The 23,794-nt window shown below is 36.4% G+C and overlaps 1 pseudogene; it reads right to left on the bottom strand.

Moving 5' to 3' along the window:
• Positions 1-17,289: 17,289 nt before the first annotated feature.
• Positions 17,290-23,794, bottom strand: part of LOC123389001 — a 60,012-nt pseudogene continuing 53,507 nt past the window's right edge.

Here is a 23,794-nt window from a genome sequence, read left to right on the forward strand (position 1 = left end):
CTAGAAAGAAGACATCCAGATGGCCAACAGACACATGAAAAAGTGCTCCATATCACTTGACATCAGGGAAATACAAATCAAAACCACAATGAGATATCACCTCACACCAGTCAGAGTGGCTAAAATCAATAAGTCAGGAAATGACAAATGCTGGCGAGAATGTAGAGAAAGGGGAACCCTCCTACACTGTTGGTGGGAATGCAAGCTGGTGCAGCCACTCTGGAAAACAGCATGGAGGTTCCTCAAAATGTTGAAAATAGAACTGCCTTATGACCCAGCAATTGCACTACTGGGTATTTACCCTAAAGATAGGAACGTAGTGGTCCAAAGGGTCACATGCACCCGAATGTTTATAGCAGCAATGTCCACAATAGCCAAACTATGGAAAGAACCTAGATGTCCATCAACAGATGAATGGATCAAGAAGAAGTGGTATATATACACAATGGAATACTATGCAGCCATCAAAAAAATGAAATCTTGCCATTTACGACAACATGGATGGAACTAGAGCGTATCATACTTAGCGAAATAAGTCAAGCAGAGAAAGACAACTAGTATATGATCTCCCTGATTTGAGGAAGTGGTGATGCAACATAGGGGCTTAAGTGGGTAGAAGAAGAATAATGAAACAAGATGGAATTGGGATGGAGACAAACCATAAGTGACTCTTAATCTCACAAAACAAACTGAGGGTTGCTGGGGGGAGGAGGTTTGAGAGAAGGGGGTGGGATTATGGACATTGGGGAGGGTATGTGATTTGGTGAGTGCTGTGAAGTGTGTAAACCTGGTGATTCACAGACCTGTACCCCTGGGGATAAAAATATATGTTTATAAGAAATGAAAAATTAAAAAAAAAAACTGTCTGTAAAAAAAAAAAATACACCAGAGAGTTTGTGTACAAAAACATACTGAACAATTCAATAGCAAAACAAACCACTCAATTAAAAATGGTAAAAATATTTGACTTTTATCAAGGAAGATAAACCAATAACTAACAAAAACAAAGCACAACAAAATAAAAATGACAAATGAAAAGATGCATATCTTGTATATATATATGTGTATATATACATATATTTATTTATATATCTATATATCTACAAATAATAAGACAACATTATATTCCCAATATAGTGGCTAAAAATCAGACTACCAATTGCTGATGAGAATCAGGACTAAATATCCTCACACATTTCTCTCTTGGGCATTTATCACAAAGAATTGAAAGGATATGCCCATAAAAACACTTGAAAATTAGTGTTTTTATCAGCTTTATTAAATTCGCCCCAGAATGAAAACAAACCAAATATCCACCATAAAATGAATGTGCGAATAATTTTATAAAATGGAATACTACTGAGCAATAAAAATCAATGTGTTATTCCCAAGATGAATGAACTGCAAAAGCTGTCATGAGGCTGAATCTACACAGAAAAGGCTGGTGAAGATTTCATGCATATACAAGTCAAGAAATGCAAAAATTACGTGGAAGATGGGAAGTACATACAATGTTTTACGAAAGAATTTCTGAGATGGTAAAATGTACTATAGTTTGATTATGCTGATATCACACAACTATACATAAGATTCATCAAGCCATACTTTTAAAATTGGCGAGTTTTCTAGTATATTACACATTCTACTCTTCAAAAGATACTGTTCTCAAATTTAATGAAAGTATACCTTAGTAAAGCAGAGAAAAGAAAATAGAGACTGAGACAGAAGGTAAAAGAGGGAGAAGAAAAAGAAGGACCATGGCAGTGTTATTCTCAGAGGCTAAAACCCAATTATATTTCTTCCCTTTACAAGAATAGTGAATAAAATATTCTACCTGTTTTCTAAGATATCTAAAGTTTACAATTTAATGAAATATGTCCTTGCCATTTGCTACAATGAGTGTTCGATGTTACTGGTATTCTTTTCTTAAATTTAAAAAAAATGTTTTTTAAAGATTTTTATTTATTTACTTGACAAAGAGAGGGACAGTGAGAGAGAGAACACAAGCAGATGGAGTGGTAGAGAGAGAAGTAGCCTTCCCGCTAAGCAGGGAGCCCGATGTGGGGCTTAATTCCAGGACTCTGTAATCATGACTGGAGCTGAAGGTAGACCCTTAATAACTGAGCCACCCAGGCGCCCCTGAACCAATATTCTTAACTGTCCATTCCAGTATTTTTATCTATAACCACATACATTTAGAGGCACTTGGATGACACAGGCAAGTATCTGACTCTTGGTTTTGGCTCAAGTTGTGATCTCAGGGTTGTGAGATCAAGCCCTACATTGGGCTTTGGGCTCAGCACAGAGTCAGCTTGAGATTCTCTCTTGCTCTCCCTGCCCCTCCTGCTTGTGCACTCTCTTGCATTTGTATTTTTTTAATTAATTGATTTATTTGATAGAGATATCAAATAAATCAATTAATTAAAAAAATACAAATGCATTTAGTAATTGCTGTCTTACTGGATATAGTTGACCACTCTTTATAAAATGTTTTCTTGACTTTCAAAACACAGCAATATTCTGGTTCTCTTTCAACTTCTTTCTTAAAGGCTGATTTTTGCTATGTTGACTATGTTACAAATTTTCCCTCCCTCTATCCTTAATTCTTTTAAAATATTCTGTGTTATCACATTTATAGCCCATCTTTATATTTTCCCTCATTTTGAAAATGGGATGTCACTCAAACAATTTTTCCAATTCTTTCTTATCCAGCAAAATATATAATCCCACTAATTTTAAATTCAGATCATAGATCTACTGTTGGAAAGTACATTAATTGCTCTCAATATGTGTTCTTCCTTTTCTACTTAGTAATAAAACCCTTGCTTGATATTTAGCTTGGCACATGCCACCTAGAAAAATGAACATATTTCCAAGCCTCCTTTGCATGCACATGTGGCTCACTGACTCCATTCTGGTAAATGGAATGTAAGTGGGAGTGGTATGTATAAATCTAGTGACATGACACATCCTGTTTCTGACTTCCTTCTGACTGGCAGAAGACATATAAGATCACGAGGTCACGCTGGGAATGAAATCGATGCATGACAGTGCAAGAAAATAGAAAAGGTCTGGGTCCTTTATATCGTATAACACCAAATCGTCCTTGAATTGACCACTTCAAATAATTCTTTTCTGAGAGAGAATTAGCTGCTATCAAAACTCTTATTTTAGAACTGCCTGATACTCACAGCTAATCCAATCCTAGTAGTATTCTAGTTCTCAGGTACCTTCAAAAGCAGACTATTGTCCAAGAAATAAAATATAAATGGTTAGTCTGTTTTGAGTCCATCACAATAGGGTCTACATCTATTTTTCAGTGCTCCCTCTTTTGAAATTAAACTTTGATTTTGTGTATATATGTATACACGTATAAACGTGTATGTTTCCTCTAAAGGTGCCCTGTAAACTCACTGCTTAGTAACTACTATTTCTGTTCTCTTCAGATGTCCAGATATCAATGACTGACTTTAATAATCTCTAAGCACCCTTCATTCATCTTTGCAGATCCAGTAATCTCTTTTGTTTAATTCACTGTGGATTTCTACCTGTACCTCCATTATCATGCTAACATTCACTGCCTTATTTATAATTATTTGGAGATCTCTCTTTTCACAGCGATCTGTTTTACGTATCAGTGTGCGTGTGAAGCAACCTCACATTAGAGACTGAGTAACAATTATTTTACAAAAAAACTACTTTAAAAATTAACATGTATTAAGCAACTGAATTCTTAGAACTGTTCAGTTTATGTGTCATTATTGACCATTTGCTTTTTTCTCACTGAATTAACTTTTGACTAAAACTCCTCTGAATTTTATATTATTTCTACTGATACAACATCATGAATTGGCTCCATTTTTTGGTGTATAACTGTGAGTTATTCAAGCTGAAATGTGTTACTTCTACTTAATCACTAAACATCATTTTAATACTAAGTTTCTCCATTTGTAAAACTAATAATTAAGTGACAGGATACAAAGTACAAAGTAGTACAAAGTACTAGATATTACAAAGTAGTAGATATTAAGATGGACTTGGGAGAAAGATTCTATGAGTAAAAATCCTTACTCTAAAATTTCCTATCTATAAAGAAATGATACTTCATAGGGTTGTTTTTATTTTATTTTTAAGGATTTTATTAATTTATCTGTCAGAGAGAGAGCATGCAAGCAGGGGAGCAGAAGGCAGAGTGAGAAGCGGGCTCCCAACTGAGCAAGGAGCCCAATGCAGGACTTCAGCATGGGACCCAGGGATCATGACCTGAGCCGAAGTAGATGAAAGAAGATGTTTAACTGACTGAGCCATCTACACATCCCTATAGGTTTGTTTTTAAAGAATAGATTGTTCATTGAATGTTATGTAATTAAACATTTTAAGTAGTTAGGTGATAAAATTTAAATTACATAAGATCTCCAAAATTCATGGAAAGGGTCTGGCCCAGGACAAGTGTTGAAGAAATGGTTACAATTAGTTTTGGTGACACTAAAGAATTTGAAAGTATGAAAACATTTTTAGAGGAATATTAAAATTATCTGCATCCCCATCATTCTTTGATTTCTTTTATAGTTTAATGCATTTAATTCCAGTGCTTTTTTTAAATCATAAAATTAACTATGGATTTTAAAAATATGTAATATGAAAATTATTTTATTTTATGTATCCTATGAATTTTATACATGGGCAAACTTCTCCATGTAATTAAGTAATCTTTAAACTTCAAATCCCCAAACTTCATTTATTGTGACTATTATACTTCTCAAAAAACTTTAAATTTCTTAAGTTTTCCTAAAAATATGACAATATCATAAGGCGCCTGCATGGCTCAGTCAGTTAAGCCTCTGCCTTCAGCTCAGATCATGATCCTGGGGTTCTGAGATTGAGCCCCACAGCAGGCTCCCTGCTCAGTGAGGAGTCTGCTTCTCCCTCTCCCTTTGTCTCTCCACCTGCTTGTGCTCTCTTTCTCTCTCAATAAGTAAAATCTTTAAAAGAATAAAAAGTTATGGAAATATCTCAACTTTAAGTCCTTTTCTAAATAAAAAATTGTTTAATCCTTTGTAATCTATTGTTGGAAGGAAAAATATTGGTGTGATCAAATGTTATTAAATGGAATATACTAAAACAGTACAGTTGGGCAGTGAACTTTACTTATAGCTAGTAAGAAATAGAAAATTATTAAACTCAGTGGCATTTTATTTATTGACTTAATGCCCTCTTTAAAAATCAGTTTGTAGAGAAAAACTGTAAATTGTAAAATGAGAATACACTAAAATGGAAATATTTGATTGCAAAAACAAATCAGCATCAGGAAAAAAATGCAAAAAAATAATTTTTTTTTATCTTTTAAAATTTAATTTAGTATTAAATTAATACATATGTATTTCCAAACCTGATACATGGAGGAAACAGGGACATCTTCCTAGCACCTGGAAGCACAACTTCTTTTAACTTTCTTCCTAGAATTGCAAAATCAAAGTCAGCACATAATAGATCTGATTAGAAGTTTATACAATGATAAAGACTGAAACAGTCAGTGGCCTCCAAGTAGGCAATACTAGGCTGTAAAGTAAATGATGGTATCAAATTTTAAGGAACTATGTGTCCATGAAAATATCAGAATCAAATTGACAGGGTCTTCACTGAGCAGTGTTCACCTAAGCACCCTCCAACAGAAAGAATTTCAATGCTTACAGACTAAAGATTCAAAATTCTGGACAAATATTTCCCTTTTATGAAAATTATATTTATAAGCTTTATAATGTGTTGTTACTACATTTTGAGACAATCAGTGTATATTTTCTTCAGTAGAATACAATTTCTGTGAGTGTAAGATTTTTGTCTGTTTCGTTAACTGCCAAATTCCCAGTGTCTGGACAAAGTCCTAGGGTCTGACCTCCATTATGTTCTCAGTGGGTATGTGTTGATTGTTGACTGACTGAAAGAAAGAATTCCATGCACATGTCAAGGGTAGTTGATTGTTTTTACAAGGAGACAATACACTGATCTTCTTTCATTAATATTTCAATTTGGTTGATAATAACATTTCTCAGTGGCCATGATATGAGAAAGGTGACGTATGAATGTGCCCTTAAAAAATATGCCAGGCTTATACTAAGTAGCTAAATAAACATTTCTTTCTAATCTCTCAGAAGAGATAGTTAAAATGATCCCTAAATAATGCTAAAACTATTGAAAAATGAAAGCTTCTGAAGTCCAGGGTTATCATAAGTAAAGAAATGAAAACTACTATAATGAATATTTCTTAAATATTAGTTTGGCAAATACTTAAAATATTAATAATAGCCAGGAATAGGAGGTGAGAAAACTGGTTTTCTCTTACACTGCTGGCATGAATTTTATGTTTACAAACTTCTTGAATATCAGTTGGGCAATTACTTTATATATATATATATATGCATATGTATTTATACACACACATACACACGTGCACTAAGATATTGATTGCAGCATATCTGTTACATTAAAATTTGTAACAAATCCAATAATAATTTCAACTGTACTGATTACATATGTATAACAAAGTATTAAACATCTGGGAGAAAACAGAGTGTGAATTATGTGTGTGATTACCTGAAAAATACAAATAGTAGATTTCAGAAAAATATATATTATAAATTCCTTTTTGGGAGAATATATGTGTACATGCATAAAAATACATGCACACATACATACATATATGTATATATCTATTTTTATTATGTTTCATACATATATTTGTGTCTATGGATGCATGTGTGAGATACATGTGCATATCCATTCACACATATATTTGTGTGTGTGTTTTTGTTTACTTACATAGGTGCTCATTAGAAAGCTGTTGCCTCTGGGAAATCAAAAGAGGAAAGATATGCATGTAAGTCATTTTTACAAAACAAAATTCTAGTTATAAATGAAAAACTAAAAAACGACTGACTTGAATATGAAGTCCATTTATGAAGAACAAAGAAAAGGCAAAATCAATTTATCAACTACTCAACTATTTTATGTTAGTTACCTGACCTTATCAAGATAGAAAGAGATTAGAAAAAATATGAATAAATGAACTTGTACTTTTGTATTTATACTTCCATTTGAATTTCCACAAACTCAATTGTAGAAATAGTTTTATTTAACAAAGTAAACTTCTTTGCTGTCCATCTTCTTTTAAACAATCACAAACTTACAGAAAAATTGAATAGTAAAAATAAGTTTTTGAACCACTTGAAAGTATTTGCTGATCTGATGTCTTATCTTTCTCCTGACTTCAGTTTGTATTTTTTATGACCACAGACATTTTCCTATATAACTAAGATACACTGTCAGATCAGCTAATTAATATAAATACCATCTGATTCTAGAATTAACTCATGTCTCAGGAATACCTTTTAGAGCAAAAGGTTCCAGCTGAGAATTATAGTGAACATTATAGCTTCGTTTCTCAGTTTTATTCAGTCTGGGTGAGTTTCTCGGTCTTTATCTTGATTTTTATGACCTCGATATTTTGAAGATTATAGGATATTTGTAAAATGTCCCTCAAATCACATTAGCCTGATGTTTCATAAGCACTAGATTCAAGTTATGTGTTTTATACAGGAAAATCAGAGGAAGAGCATTCCAAATGTTGCTGTACCCTCATTGCATCCTTTGCATTGGCACAGCATGTCATTTTGCCCTGTTACTGATGAACTTCATGTTGCTAACCTTATGAAGGTATTTACTGTCTGCCACACTTCTCCACTATACAGTATGTCTTCCCATCACAATCAATAAGTATTTTTCTGGGAGATGTACTGTAATTATGTAATTCTTCATACTTCGGTAAAATTTTGAACTATTCCAGATTTGGGAAGGGAAATTCTATTATTTTGTATCCTTTTGTAATATACTTTTTCATTAAGCATTCTTTCTGGCAGAAGATACTCTACGTCTTTTATATTTTCTTTGCCCCAGCCCACGAATCAGCAATTTTTCGAATTGGTTCTGTTTTGTTTTTGTTTTGAGGGAAAAATGTTAAGTAGAAACCAAGGTACAGGTACTAGATGTGCTGATTTTTATTCCATGCCCCATGCATCTCAGGGGATATAATTAGGCTGTACGTGTATGCATCCATGCACACATATACTCACTTGTATTAATATCTATATTTCTACATCTATCTTTATATGTTAAAAGCCATGACTTTACTGTGAAATACTCCATTTAGATCTAAACTACAACGTTCATTCTAGTTTTTCCTCTTTTTGAGTTTCTTTTCCCCAACTCAGTTTTTCTCACTGCATGTGGGTTTCAGCACTTCATCTCAGGATGTCCTCCTCACCCAACTTAGCTTTGTCATCCCCTAATAGGGTGCTCCCTTTTGAGATTTGTTTTCTGACACCCCATACAAAGAGGCCCCCATGCATGCATGACCCTGTCACCATGATTATGCCCCAGTAGCTCACGTTCACTGTTACTTTCCTCATTGCAACAGGCTCTGCCTTCTAGGTGGATGCCCTCCTCACTCTACTTAAACTCCCTTACTGAGCATACCTTACTGATTAAGCCTATTGCACAGTTGCTCTGCTTTCCCTTTTTCTGTTACTCACTCTAAATGTCATGACCTCCACTGATCAGATTCTGACATCCCACGCCATTCTAATTCTCTGCATATATATGTTCTTCTCACCCTTGCTCTTGTTATAACTTCCCAAGCCTAGCCTTTGCTTCTCTCCTGGAAACTTGCCTTGGCTCGTCTAGACTCTGACATTGCACTTTGAGCTCCCACATACCTCCCTCTCCAAACTTCATGGTGGCTGCCGTTCTTGCTTTGTTGCACCTAATAGTTTTATGCCTCAGTTTCTCAGCCAAGGAAGGTAAGAAAGCAAATAAGAAAAAGAGAAAGATGAAGATGAGGACTGAATCTTCAACTCATCATTCTTCGTACTACTATTTCTAAGAAAGTTGATATAGTCTTCCCTGTTTCCCAGGAGCCCATTTGTCTGTTCAATAAATATATACTGAGCCTTTATCACTTGCACAACATTTTACATTAGCCTGTAAATTCATGCATCTGTTCATTTGAACAAAGAAAACTATTTCCCTCAGATACAATATTTAGACTCTAATGTTAAACTCAAAAGTTCAGTAGATAATATACTGAGATTAAGATGTGCTATTTCATTGATAAATAATCACTATGAATAATATTACACTAACATCCATTCATTATATTTCCCTTTGTCTCAATGTACATTTTTTAAAAAATCAGTTGTAAGTAATTTGGAAGCTAATTGTGAGCTAGAAGCCATTTGAAATAATATGATTTCTTACATATCCTTTCATTGAATAACTTTTCCTTTTAGATTAACATTGACTTTAAGTATCATGATAGTAATTTTATACATACATTATACATACATAGATATATGATATAGATATATAGATAGATATTTATATCTATCTATATATAGATACGTATCTACCTATACATATATATACACACATACATATATGTATACATATATACAGAGATACATATATATATATATATATATATATATATATAGCACTGTATGCCAGCAATGATAACAGAATTTACACACTAACCCTGTTAAGTAGGTGCTGTTATCATCACAGTTACCATATGGGAAATCCAAAGTGTTAAGGTTGACTGGTTTTTCTAAGCTCACTGATCTTGTAGCAAAGGGGCATGGAATTAAACCTGAGTTGTTATAATTACTTATTTGATATTCCTAATCTTTATTTTTCATGTTCTGACACCCAACCCAGTTCTCATCAGAAACTCTATTCCATCACTTTACTATATACCTAAAACATAGCAAATTGCATATATAATTTATTTTATAAGTAGCTCCTCCCACGGTTTTAGAGCTTTTACACTGTGTTCCCTTACCTCCGTGATTTCTGTCAATTCACTTTTATTCTTGCAGACCTAGGACAGGAATCACCACTTCATTTTGAAAACCAGTATAGACCACTTACCCACCTCTAGACTGGTAAATTATACTTCCTATATATTCAAGTGTAAAATATTCCAATAAAGTTGAATCTTTTAAATGTATTTATTATTGAATTTTTATAAATTATCTTTTTATATTCTTTGTAAATCTACAATCTGATCCTTATTATTTTGAGGTAATTTCCAATTCACCTTAACCGTGTCTAGGTTAAACCAATGATAGTGTTTTAGAAAGAGTAGATGGTTATTCATTGTAGAGTAAAAAATGAATTGGTTTAATTTTTGGAGGGACAAAGTCTCTAAACCTATACAGCAGAGTGGTTATTCCATAAGACTTAATATTAGCAGTTAGAAGAAAATGTTTGCTCCAAGATAAATGTCACTGATACGGTTTAGATTATAGTTAGCTACAAAGAGTGAATGTCTTGCTCATTTTCTGCTTAGCATTTTGACATACATATTCTGTATCTGAGGACCATAGTTCCTCTTTTGGACTACTACTTGAAAGAGAGAAATCAAGCCTGTGGGTGAATCAGTTTTACGCACTGTAGAATACAAAATAGTCTATGGTGTTTGATAAATGCTAATATGAAGTTGAGCTATTAATGCACACAAAAATGACATCATGATGCATTAAACCTGTGTTCACTCCACTCCAGAACAATTAACTTGTCCTTTGCTTGTGAACCCACTCCAGAACATTAAGTTGTCCTTGGTATATCAGATTAGGGAAAAGAGTACCAGCTTGAAGGAGTAAAAAATATTCCAATATAGGGGCACCTATGGTTCAGTTGGTGAAGCATCTGCCTTAGGCTCAGACCATGATCCTGGGGTCTCGGAATTCAGCCCCGAATCCTCTACCTACTCAGCAGGGAGCCTGCTTCTCCCTCTTGTGCTCCTCTCTCTTTCCTCTCTCCCCCACTCTGCTCATGCTCTATTTCTCTCTCCAATAAGTAAAATATTTTAAAATTATAGAGTAATAATGGACTACACTGATGATCCATATGAACGGCCAGACCGCTTCAAATATTTTCTCAAGTGACTCTATGTCTTCATGATCAAGAAGGGAAAATCCCCATTTGTTTACATACATTTCAAAGGAATTTTTTTCCACAACCTAGATTAGAAATTGTTCTAATAAGACTGTAGCAATTACAGGATAACTGTTTCCATGCAATTTTTCAAGGAAGTGTAGAAAATATGATAATATTGTTGATAGCAATGCAATATACAGTAATTTATATTCTATATGCATAGGTTATTCATAAATGGAAGTTGATATATATATTTGGCATTTCACTTTCTGTATGTCACTGGATTTTCAATATGAACACCACCTTTACTTTAGAATTTACATTTTTCCTTCTGAAGTAATAAATGCTGTTTGTGGGTTTGCTTCAAAATGATGACATATTAATGAAAGTGAGGTTCTGTATGTATAATTATATACCATGTAGGTATCTTATTTATACTGCTTACATAGACACATTATTAAATGTTTGACATTAATTTTAGGATTAGGATGATCATCTTTTTACATTCTGAAATAAACATGTTTTAGCCACAACTGGCCTAGAAACAGACCTATACAGCCTATTCCTGTGTACAGATCACTTCTAAGATTAAGAAATAAGATTTGTAGAAATCTCTTATGCCAGATTATCTAAAATAGATTAACTGAAGGAAGGTATATGAGATATTTTGGATTAGCAGTTCTCAAATTTTGGTATTTGGGCCAGCAATATTGGCATAACCCATAAGCTTGTTAGAAATGCAAATTGATGGGCCACATCCCAAAAGACTGAATTAGAATCTCTGGGAATGGGACCTAGAAAATTGTTTTAGTAAGCTTTCCATGTTATTCTGTTTAACATTAAAGTTTGAGAAACAGCAGTAAAAATCAATCTACCTAATCTCATCTAACAATGATTAAATGAATAACGTGTAGATGAATATTTTAATATCTAAATATTCATATGTAGATGTCAATGCTAGATCTAAATGTATGGCTCTAGTTGCTGGGTCATTTGTGTGTTCTAGGTCATATAGTCATGGGGGGTATCTCTTGGGAAGAAAAAAGATGAGTGTCAGTGATAGCACCAACTCATGTTAGGGGGAAACATGGAGCACATATGTTTCTCATGACCAGGAGACTAACAGTAACTGGGGAGAGGGCATCAGTGATAAGCTGTAAAAGAATCAGGCCCTCATAGTATTAAAAATGAGAATCAGAGGATCACATATAAGAACAGCCCTATTACTAATGAGTCTCCTGTAATTTTTCTCAGGAAACCAAACAAATATAATCACTTATTTATAAGAAAACCTTGTAAACTAGCTATTTAAAAATTTTAAGGACAATCTGTATATTACTTAGAAATGTTTAAAGCATTCACTAAGCTTTTACATTTATCTTTTTTTTTTTTAAAGATTTTATTTATTTATTTGACAGAGAGAAATCACAAGTAGGCAGAGAGGCAGGCAGAGAGAGAGAGAGGCAGAAGCAGGCTCCCTGCTGAGCAGAGAGCCCGATGCGGGACTCGATCCCAGGACCCTGAGATCATGACCTGAGCCGAAAGCAGCAGCTTAACCACTGAGCCACCCAGGCGCCCTACATTTATCTTTGTTATATTTTTAAAGACTGTGCTTTTAGAGCAATTTTAGGTTTACAGCAACATTGAGAAGCTATAACAATTTCTATACTTTTTGCTCAACTAATTTCTATACTATACTATATACTATATACTATACACCATATACTATATACTATACTATATACTACTATATACTATACTATACTATACTAATGCATAATTTCTCTCATTATCAACATTTCCCACCAGAATGATACATTTATTACTATTGGTGAACCTACATTCTCAAAGTCCATAGTTTGCCTTAGGGTTCACTCTTGGTGTTGTACATTCTATGGATCTGGACAAGTACATAATGATATGTATCCATCATTATAGTATCATACAATAATCTAATCAAAACCTGTTTCCCAACATTACCTAGTTCTGCTTCTCTCTCTTTTTTTTTTTAATATTTTATTTATTTGACACAGAGAGAGAAATCACAAGTAGGAAGAGAGGCAGGCAGAGAGAGAGAGAGAGGGGAGAAAGCATGCTCCCTGCAGAGCAGAGAGTCCGACGTGGGGCTCAATCCCAGGGCCCTGGGATCATGACCTGAGCCGAAGGCAGAGGCTTTAACCCACTGAGACACCCAGGTGCCCCTGCTCCTTTTTTCTTTATGTCTTTAAGTGAGGTATATAACAATTAATTATAATTAGTTTGTAAGGGGCTGCATTTCATCTTGGATTTTCCCAATATCCTGGTTGATGTTTTTACTATTATTATTGCTGTTTGTTTTTTAAACTTCCCTCTTTGAGATGCACTATCATATGGATTTTAGGAAATACATATGCTATTTGTACCATTGAGCAGTTCCATTGTCCTAAATATCCCACTGGGCAACCCCTTTTTAGTCACATATTTCTCCTTCCACAACCCCTGATAGGTATTTGTCCCAATGGTTTTGTTTTCCATAATCATGTATTGATGGAATCATACAATGTGCAGGCTTTTGGATCCTTGAAAATGCTTTTAAAATTCATCCATGTTGATGCATGAAACAATAGTTCATTTCTTTCTATTCCTGCACAGTATTATATCGTATGAATAGACAAAGACTATTCCCCTGCTGAAGGGCAAATGAGTTGTTTCCAGTTTCTAGCGAATTTGAATAAATCTTCCATAAACTTCAATATACAGGCTTTTGTTTGAACATAAGTATTCAATTTGCTTGGGTAAATATCTAGAAGTGATTTAATTGGTTCAGATGGTAAATGACTTTTCAAATTTAAAAAAAAAAAAAAAAACTGCTCCACTGTTTTTCAAAGTGACCACAACATTTTACATTCTAAGCAGCAGTGAATGAGAGTTCCTGTTGCCCTGCATTCTCTGTGATATTTGGTATTCTTAAGATTTTTCCCCCATTTGCATTGTTGATAATTGTTTTAGCTATTCTAATAGATATATGGTAGTATTCTGTGCTTTTAACTTTCATTTCCTTAATGATTGATGTTGGGCATTTTTTTCATAAGCTTGTCAACTATATTTTATTCATTGAAGATTGTGTTCCATCTTTGATCACTAAATTTGGGGATTTTTTTTTTTTAAGATTTTAAGAGTTCTTTAAATGTTACAAATACGTAACTTGGTTATATTTTTCTGACTGAAGAGTCTTTTTTAACTTTTATTTTAGAGCTAGTCTGCTGACACCGAATTTCTGTTGTTTCTTCCCCTCCTTAATTTTAACAGATATTTTCACTGGATACAGAATTCTGGGGTGAATATGATAAGCCACGATGGTGCTTCCCCCCACCCCATTTCTGCATCTTCAGTCTTCTTAGATCAGTAGTTTGTGGCCTTAATTTTGGTAAAATCTGACCATTATTTCCTCAAAAATATCTTCTTCCCCCTCTTTTCTCACTTCTCTCTCTGGGATTCTGATCACACCCATGTTAGTTTGATAACTGTCCGAGAACTCTAGATAGTTCGTTCTGTTTTACTGACTTATTTTTCTTTGTGTATCATTTTCTTTGCATATCATAAGTTGTACTTATTTTTCTTTGCAGTGGTTTATCTTCAATTGTATTGTTTGTTTTCTCACCTGCATCAAGTCTTCTGACATGCCCATCAGAAATATTCTTCATTTCCACATCACTGTTTTTTATTTCTAGCATTTCCATATGCTTCTTTCGTATGGTTTCCTTCCGTCTGATGAAATTAACTATTTCCTCAGGCATGTGCTTACCTTTGAAATCAGAGCCTATAACACATTAATCACGGTTTTTTAAAATTCCCTAAGTGTTTAAACATCTGTGTCATAAGATTCTTGCTTACACTGTTTTTTGCCTTTCATATGCCTTGTAATGTTCTTATTGAAATTCAACATGTTTTGCAAAGTGGTAAATACTGAGATAAACACTTTTCTACTTAGAGATGAACTCATCCTTTTTTCAGCTATGTCTTAATGTGGGGGTTTGCGTTAATCTAGTTAGGAACTGCATGAGTTTTAAGTATCTGTTTCTGTGCTCATCCTCAGTGCCCCACAGTGATACCTTACATTTCTCTAGTGATATGTTGTGTTCATGATGTGGAATAATAAATCAGAGGATTCATCTCACTAAATGCTCTCTGCATCATTTGGGGTCTCAACTCTAGACTTTAGGTCTTCCCTTTGTGTTTCTCTGCCAAAGGAGCTATCTCTTATAGCAACTTCAGCTGTTGATGTCTTATTTTTACTTGGTTCTTACTACTGTGGCTGTGAGGATATAGAAGCATGTTTTCTAAAACCCTCTCACGTGTACAACCTAAGTCATGGGTAGGTACTGTGAAAATGGGGAAACGTCTAGGAGCATCCCTCCCTCCCTCCCCTCTAATGTATGTATATACATACATTAGATATGTATATAGATATACATATATACATATCTAATGTATGGAGATATCCTTGACCTTACCCCAAATTAATGCAAGTCCGGACCTAATATCCCTGCTCTTCCCCAGGAGCAGATATTCCCCACCTCGTCCCCTTATTTGTCTCTCCTAACTGCAACTGCACGAGTGCTCTATGTCTACATTTTTTGTGTATTGTGTTTTGTTTGTCTTACTCCCTATGGATTAAGGTTTTCTCTAGAAGTGTTCTATGTATAGTTTCTGCAGGGCCTTCGGTCCCCTTCTCCCAGCCCAGCACCACAGGGAGATTTCTCAGTAGTCCTCCTACCTTCCCCACGAGTGAGTGGTGGGGGTCCTAGAGAAAAAGCAACAGGGTGATTACTCCCCCGTATTTGCATGCCTTTAGGAGTTTTGCACCCTTATGCTACTCCACATTAATTTTCAGCAATTTGTTAAAAATTTTCTGTCCAAAACTTCTTACCGTTGAAACGGTATCTGGAATATGCCCCCAGGCAAACAAATGCTCAGGTCCTGTTTTTTTCCTTCAGATTGCTGGGGAAGGTCATTGACAAAATGTGACCCCCAGTTACCCGTGAGCTGGTCCAGTAATTCCAAGGCTCCTCACTTCCTCTCCTGTCCTTAGAATGTGAGTTCTGCTTGCCTTTCCCACTCCCAGAGGCTGCTTCAAGGACATAGCCTTGAGATAGTCATGTGGTGTGAAGAACAGCTGCATGATCTACATGACGACTCTAGCTAATGCCTCTGCATAAACTTTTAAGATGCGGTGGACAGGTGCAAGGGTGCAAGGGTCAACTTGCTACACTCAAGGCAAGCCTTTTGTTGATTAAAACTGCCTTCTGGGTGTGGTGCACAAACGATGAATCTTGGAACACTGAAAAAATAAAATAGAATTTAAAAAACAAAACAAAACAACACAGCCCTCAGCTAAGCAGGAATGGCCTGTTTCCTAGGTCTCTCCCTGCTCTCTGAGTACAAAGGCCAGTTTCAGATTACACTTGGGAAGCTCTGACTGCAAACCTACACAGACTTCTGCCTAAAAGTTACATCTGTGGTCACATAAGTCTTGTTTGCAACTGTTTCTTTTAAGAAAAAAAAAAATTTTTTTCTTTTTTTCTGTTTGTAAATTTAATGGCAATAGATTGTGGTGGGTCATCTCAGCTACTACTTCTGCTTTTCCAGTGGCAAGGGGGCCACTAATGTATGGAGCAGGGTGGGGGTGGCCACACAGTGGAGAGCTCTAGTGGTAGGAGGCAGCTACTAATAGAGACATCCAGGTGGCCCAAGACATAGGGATTGCTGGGTGGCACGAAGATCTCTTCCAGCTAGTGCCTAGGAATACGGAATGTGACCTCGGCTGCAATGGCTGCCTCGCCCTCTCACAGCCTTTGACAAGCACCTCCTCCTGGATGCTCTCACCTCTCCCCGCAACTTTTGCGGAGCCTACCCACAACAAGTAGGAATGTGAGCAGCCCACTGCCCCACTGAGGCCTACTCATTCCCTCCCTGTCACCTGATCATCCTGTTCTAGGAAGAGAAGCCTGGGATGATTGGAAGAGCTGCTCCTCTTTTCTTCCATTGGGGCTCAGTGCTGTGGATAAAAAACGACTCAGGCAGGGCCTGAGTGGCAGAGGACAGTCATGGTGCAGGTCTTAGTGTTCAGTGGTTGAGGAACCGTAACTGGACTCAGGCAGCAGCTGCAAGGGGCGGGCAGGGTTTGTTAGCGGCCTGCAACCTGAGGCCGAGGGCTAGGGTCCGGAAGTCCTCTCAAACTGGAGTTGGGAGGTAAGAAGGTGGGAAAGGCACAAGACAGGGCCAAGGAGGGGGGCAGGGGAACCTGTGAGAGTTAACTTACTTGGAGGTGTCTGGGTACTGGAAGCACATGGCTCTGGGCTCATCTGCCTGTGTTTGCAGGGCGTCCGCTGCCATAAAGTAAGTGATGGGCTGGGGCCTCCTGCGCGATCCTATGCAGCAGTGGCATGAGGAGACGCCACGCCTCCTAGAGCAAGTCGCTGAACTTAAGTGCAAATGCATCCCACAGAAGTCGTCTGGGATGAGGACTCGCATGCATTTGGGAGCTTCTCACACCTGTATTGACTACCATAAGCCAGGTCCAGTGTCTACACCTCGGGATCGAAGGACCATGCTGAGCTTTTTGGCCATCTGTTTGGTATGAGTGGCTTCATTGGGCTGCATGCACATCACCAGCTCCTTGGGCTTGCATTGCTGCTAGAAGCTTGTGGCTACCTTGGGAACAGCCGTACCTCAGTCTTGCGATCTTTCAGGACTCTGCCACACAGCAGGAAGAAGGGCACTCATTCTACCTTTTTGTTCTCTACACTGTGAAGGTGTCAATGGTGGACTCACGGAACACTGTGGGGTCATGCAGGTACACTTTGGTAGCCTCATCCTCTCCCTTGGGGTTCCGCACACATTAGTTGAGGAGCTCATTGTTCTCTTGTACTTCTGAGATACATTTTGATACCTTGACTTTCTTATTGCGGATACCCTCTGAGTTGATGGAGGCAGGCTTCTACACGACTACCAAACACAGCATCTATAGGAGGTCATTTTGCATCACATCAAGGATGATAACAAATGCATCAGAATAGCCCCCTGTGGCCCTCAGTGCCTAAAGGTTCCTTGAGGGTAAGAGTGATGTTATCCTGCTTACAAATGGGGCCAAAGATCCTTGTGGCAAACATTGGTACCATGAGGTTCTGGGCCACCTCCTTGACCATGTAGGGGTTAATTTGATAGATTCCCTCCTCCTGACACAGGAAAGAGATGTGCTTGAATCGCTGGACAGTCCCTCAGGAAGGGTTAGCTCCATGCTGAAGCAGTTCCATCCTTTCTAGATCATGTGGGTCTGGCCGATGTTCTTGGTGACAGTCTGAGTGACAGTTCTTGGTGATAGAGGGCATGGAGTAAGGTCAGGTAGTAGTGACATGTTGGCCTGTGGCCCTTGGTAGAGGGTGCTCATGTTGCTGTTGATGTACTTGTAAAAGATCACACTATTATACTTGCCAATCATAGAGTTTGGGTCAAGGAATGCCTCCAGCTTAGGTTTCTTCTCTAGAGTGGCTCTGAGGAAGGGCTCATACTTTTATGCAAACAGGCTGTACATTTTGGAGTCCTTATTATTTTCCCTGTGACCTCAATTCCCTGGTTGATTAAATTAAAATTATTAATTTGTGTATCTCTAGCTTTTTCCTTCTTTTAAAGGTGGAAACTGTGCTCATTCTTACTTAGTACTGTATAAGCTGAAACTGGTAGTCTTATCCTTTTATTTGTAATAAGTCTTATATGATTTTTAAGTACCAAGTATCATGTAGTTCAGATTGTTGGTGAAATTCTGAAATATTTATACTATATATGCTATAATTCTGACAGTTGGCATAGTTGTGTTTTTATAGTTTTCAATTAATATTGTAATGGAGAATTTATGCCACACTTTTACTCTCTTAATACCATGAAAGATTGGAGTTCAAAATTATTTTAAATGTGTCAAGTTTAGTGTTAGATTGTATTTGGCCTGTGAGAGAAAACTTGGTCTTATGCATCTTGTGGCATTAGTTGAGAAAATGAGAAGAAATTTGAGAGGTGATAGAGAAGTTACAAAAGCAGAAAATACAGCTGGCAAATGATGACTGAAATTGTGAAAATTGAGGTGGGTATGGTTCTCATGTGGAAGGGGTAAGTTTTAAAACTAACTTGGACCAGGTCAAGTGTTTGCACTGGAGAGGCCTGAATATTGTTATCTTAAGAAAAGGAAATAACTGGAAAGAATGCTGGAGAGGGTTGAATGTTAATATCACCCAAGTCCCATGGAATTACCTTCTATAGGAAGGAGAAATTGTTGGCAGATGCTGAATATATATTGAATGAGAGTTTAAAGTAAGTTTGTTAAAGTAACAACACTTTGTGGAAAACAGGCAATTTTGGGGGGTTGCATAAAGACATTTGGACGTAAATAAGCCTCTGAATAAAACTAACCAGTTTTTGGATATATTATGATTTTTGTCTAGTATTAGCGTTTTTCTTATTCCAGGTTTTAGTGGATCCCAGATTAAGTAATCGTTTGTCATATTATTCTAAAGTACATTGACAGCTTTCTAATTTTGGTTTAGCAACAGTTTGCTTCATTTTACAATCATGAGCTGGCATATTACTCAAACTGAGGAAGCTATTTTATTTGTATAGAAAGTAAATACTCTAACCTAAAATATATCAAGAAAATTAATTTGTCTAATATTTAATTGTCATTCTAGAGTTATCTGTTGGTATATTCTGCGTTCAAGTAACATCTTAGGGATGCCTGGGTGGTTCAGTTGGTTAAGTATGAGACTTTTTTTTTCTTTTTAAAATTTTATTTATTTGAGAGAGAGAGAGAGTGCTTGAGCAGGGGGAGGGACATAGAGAGGGATAAACAGATTCCCCACTTAACAGGGAACCTGTTTTGGGGTTCCATCTGAGGACCCTGAGATCATGAACTTAGCCAAGTCAAACACTACACTTATCCAACTGAGCCACCCAGGCCCCCAGGTGAGTGAATCTCGGTTTCAGCTCAGCTTATGATCTCAGGGTTGTGAGATCAAGCCTTGCTTTGGGCTTCACACTGAGCATGGAGCCTGCTGAAAATACTCTCTCTCCCTCTGCCCTCAGCTTGGGTACTTTCTCTCTCTCTAAAGAAAAGCAAACAAAAAACCATTAAACACTTCATGTGACTAGATGTTACATTGTCTAAACTTTTTCACTTGTTTAAAAAAATACTAGATATAGTAAATGCATTAGGCATAAAATGATGCCTTATACATTCAATTTTAGAAAAAAATTATATTGGAATTAACATTTCAAAACACTTGTAAATCAAGAAGATACCCTTTCTTTCTAATATCCCAGAAGATAATTTGTCTGTAATAGGTCAAAAGTCCATTACACTCTTTTAATAAGTCTTAAAAGACAGAAATACTAATAAAGAAAAGATATTTTGGGTAGAACGACAAATATTAGCAATCATTTGCCATTGGGGGATGGAGTATTAATTCCAGAGCCTGTCTTGGTCCACAGAGTCATTTTTCTTTGAGTTTTTGTACTGATTATTGCTAATTCTTAGGAAAAATTATTCTCTCCACCTCCATTTAAACATCTATTTGTCTTTGACCTATGGATCTACTAGCACAGAAATATTTCTGAAAAATCTGCTGTATCAAGCCAAATGGTGGTCACTGACTTGGCCATTTTCCACTCACTTCTTACAGATGTTAGCTGGCAACAAGCCACATGTTGGGGTTTTGTGATGGGGAGGCAATGATTATGACATTGAAGAAAAGTATGTATGAGTATTTAGGAATATGTCAATATTTATGTATTGGATCTGCATTGTATACATGTATATATGTTGTTGGGGAATGGATTAGTTTTGCTGTAATAAACATCACAGAACAGGTGATTGAAGCAACAGAAATATAGTTTTCACAGTTCTGGAGGCTAGAACTCCTGGATCCAGGCATCAGCGGGATTGGTTTCTTCTTCCTTTCCCCTTTTTATAGATGGCTGTCTTCTCTCTGTGTCTTCCAGGGCCTTTCCTCTGTGTCTCTGTGTCCTAATCTCCTCTTCCAAAGACACCAGGCATATTGGATTAGGGCTCACACTCATGACCTCATTATAATCTAATTATTTTTTTAATGGCCTATCTCCAAATACAGTCACATTCTGAGGTACTAGGGGTTAAGGACTTCTTCATATTAAGTTTGGGGAGACACAATTCAATGCATTACAGGAAGATAGATGAAGTGGCTAGAAAACATGTATAGATCTGTTACTATTTAGACTAATTATCATAAAGTGGCTATCATTAATTTGTAGGAGACATAGGTGTTATAAACATTTAGTTTCCAAGGATAAAATTGTGCTGTAAAATACAGTTATTTACCAATGCAGAACATTTCTGCACTGAATACCGGATAGTTTCGTTCAGAAAAAAAGGGTCTGAAAATGAAAATTAATCTATATCACTGGTAAGAAAGCATTTTCTATGGGCAAGACTACGTGTACTTTTCAAAGGTTGCTGCACAAGTTGTCTCTTATCCTTTGCACTTGAAATACAGTGTGAAGTCTGGCATTTCTAAAACTTTCTTACTTAGCAGCTGGTAAAATCAACCATCCTTAATAGTAGGTTTAGAAATAATCCCTGTAGAGAAAAGAACAAAAATCTGATGATTTTACTTAGTAGTTGTGTAACTGTAGGTCATGAGTTAGCTTCACATAGCCTTGGTTTAATTATCCCTAAATGAAGAAGAATTGTATCACCCTTGGAAGACTCTAGGTCATGATATCTCAACTTGAGTATGACTGACATTTTGGAAGGGATAAATCTTTGGAAGGGCTGCCCTTTTATACTATGCCGCTTAGCAGCATCTCTATCCTCCACCCACTACAAGCCACTAGGACAGTCCTCTCTCCCTTACCCTATCCCTAGATATGGCTAAAGGTTCCTCTGGAAGACACAATTACCTCTGGTTGAAAACCACTATCTAGCTATATGGAAACAAATATTGTGTCTGATGAGAATGACAAAGATTGCAAAAGAAGTGGTACAATAAAGAGAGCCCCACTAAAGCTTTTCAATTTTTTTTCCCCTAAATCCTCTCTAACCAAGAGAAAAGCCTAAAATTTTCAAGAAAATTATTAGAGAGTATATTTAGAAAGCATTCAAGATTTGGGCCAAAAATTTTTAAGTGCCGTAGATCCTGATGGGCTTATGGAGAAGACTAGATATGTCATCCTACTTTCACTTCTCCTTATTCGGCAGAGATGCCACCAATGCAGTAAGTTTAAGAAAAGTATAGGAAAAAGATACATAGGAGAAAAAAAAAATCACAGGCAGAGGCATTTATTATATGTATAAGAACTTTAGTACAGGAAAGGAGAGGTTTATACAACTTTTGCAAGTGCTGATGGGCCAGCCACCAATGATACCAGCCAGAAGCATTAAAGCAGGTTGTCCTCAACAGCTATCTAGAAACCCCCGAAAACTCCAGAAATTGTTTATTCCACTGAGGATAAGCTTCTCCTTTTGTTATGAAGAACTTCAATTGAATAAATTTGCCAGTGTTGACTGCTGTTTGCCTAGGCTGCCATCTTGGGGGCTCATGTTGTCTACATGATTAGCAAGAGCTACCTCTTCAGGTTGCCAGTTTGAGAGGTTTCATATGTCTATAAATACCTTGGTTCTCATATTTTAAATATCTCTTTCTCAGCTCTACTTGTTACCAAATTTTCAGATATGTCACTTACAGGTCTTTTACTCTGATGGTTACTTTTGTGTGCCAGTTTGGCTAGGCCATAGGGCCCAGATATTTGGAAAAACATTATTGTAGATGTTTCTGAAAGGGAGTTTTTGGGAGTAAGATTAGCATTTAAACAGATTAAATAGGATTTTGAGGAAAGTAGATTCCTTTTGTAATGTTGGTGGGCTTCATCCAATGAGTTGAAGGCCGTAAAGAACAAAGACTGCCCTTCCCCCAAAAGAGGAGAAATTCTGCAAAATTGACTTCCTGGGTCTCCAGCCTGTCCACTCTCCCTGAATTGTCAACCTCCATAATCAAGTGAGCCAATTCCTTAAAATAAATCTTTTTTTCTCTCTTTCCATATATATGTATACTCACACATATACACACACACACATCTGTCCTATTGGTTCTGTTTTTTTTTTTTTAAAGAACCCTGACTAAATATAGTTACTGTCTAATGAATCAGTATAAATCTGTACTTCTAACCATTTTGTCTTAAAGGCATACTTACTTAACCTTAATACCTGTAGATTTGTCAAATTTCTGCACACAGAAAGAATTTCTCTTCTCCATTATCCTTCAGAGAGACCCTCAATGGGGCTGTAAAATTACAACTGTTCTGTTTCTTGTGGTCCCACCATACTAGGCAGAACTACATTTGAATAAGTCCTTGGCTGGGAGATGCTGCACATATCTTCTTTTATTCTTTTAATGATATCTATTAATGATCAAAAATTACTCAATTTAAGATAGTGGAAGTGGGTCAAATCCCTCAAAACAAGCATAAAACTGTACAAAATTATTTTTTAAAAAATCAGTGCACTAGAAATCAACAAAACATGATAAGAAGTTGAGAAGCACTTACACCTGAAAACTGCCAGTGAGAAGTTTGTAGCTTTCTTGTCTTGATACTTTCCCATCTTGCTACCTCACCCTTATTTCCAGCTCAGGTTACAGAAACCTGACCTCTTTCTAAGTGGAGGGGATAGACTCATTTCACTGTGTCTGATGGGGCAGCTAAAACATTATTTTGGAAGTGAGAGGGCTATAGAAAGTGAGTT

This window comes from Mustela putorius, unplaced genomic scaffold (genome assembly GCF_011764305.1).
Source record: "Mustela putorius furo isolate JIRA1106 unplaced genomic scaffold, ASM1176430v1.1 tig00003937_pilon_pilon_pilon, whole genome shotgun sequence".
Classification (NCBI taxonomy): domain Eukaryota; kingdom Metazoa; phylum Chordata; class Mammalia; order Carnivora; family Mustelidae; genus Mustela; species Mustela putorius.